Source organism: Sinocyclocheilus grahami, unplaced genomic scaffold, assembly GCF_001515645.1.
Source record: "Sinocyclocheilus grahami isolate Dianchi unplaced genomic scaffold, SAMN03320097.WGS_v1.1 scaffold3428.1, whole genome shotgun sequence".
In the NCBI taxonomy this organism is placed as follows: Eukaryota; Metazoa; Chordata; class Actinopteri; order Cypriniformes; family Cyprinidae; genus Sinocyclocheilus; species Sinocyclocheilus grahami.
In genome coordinates, this window is record NW_015508555.1 from 16,385 (window position 1) to 17,403 (window position 1,019).

The window sequence follows — 1,019 nt, forward strand, 5'->3', positions numbered from 1 at the left end:
TTTTCAGAATTGTGATTTGTTTTGCACTTCTCTGTCACCGTATACGTGATCTAATGACATGAAAAGTACTATAATCTTGTGTTCCAATCAAATATGCTGACATTTGTACTTGTTACGCCTCAGAAAGCTACTGTATGGGATCAGAATACTTATATATAAGCTTATATAACAGAACAATACCTTTATGTACCTTCTCATGGCGCTTCTTTTTACCACATTGTGAAAACCGTCTCGCGCAGCCTTCATGTGAACACCTGAGGATCAGAGCCTGAAGGGAATCGGACACACACAGTTCTAACTCGAGCGTTATAATATGCTCATTTACCGCAAGAGAGCTCATTAATGACAAAATACAGAGACATAAAACAAACCAATGTAAAAAGAAGTCTTACAAGAAAGGTAGCAGCTGGGTGTGTGCACACTCATGGGTTTTCAGCTAGTTACTTTTTTTAACGCTTTCTCAAATCCTTCAAATGTACACTAGGGGGAAAAAACATTACAACTACGAAGACAACAACATCAACAAAAATCACATACAACCCTTAACATTACTGTATGGTAATACAATTTCAGTTGACACAAGTGTTACTTGCTACTCGTTTGTGTATCTCAGATGTGTGTGTTTTCAGGCCTTGCAAGTATTTGTAGTGAATATTGTTGCATCAGTCAGTGAGTGTGGTTTTCCAGCAAAATGGTGTTTAAATATATCTTGAATGTAACCATCACTTACATTTGAGTGCAGACATTTAATTCAGTCCTCAGAAATACCATATACTTTTTTGTGGCTAAATGCGTTTACATTTACTTACTATGTATTGTTTTGTCTCTTGTGTGAATACATGAAATATGTTTCTTCAAGTTGGAGTTTGTGGTGAACCCTTCGTTGCATCCGTCCTCCGTGCATCTGTCAACATAGTGTGAGACATGACACTTTACTATACTATTACATGCTCTCTCTCTCTCTCTCTCTCTCTTCTGTCTCACTCACACACACACACACACACACACACACACACACA

General features: G+C 37.7%; 1 pseudogene; it reads right to left on the bottom strand.

The window, feature by feature from the left end:
- LOC107576281 (transcription factor IIIA-like) overlaps positions 1-103 on the bottom strand; it is a 3,319-nt pseudogene extending 3,216 nt beyond the window's left edge.
- Between the last annotated feature and the right edge of the window lie 916 nt (positions 104-1,019).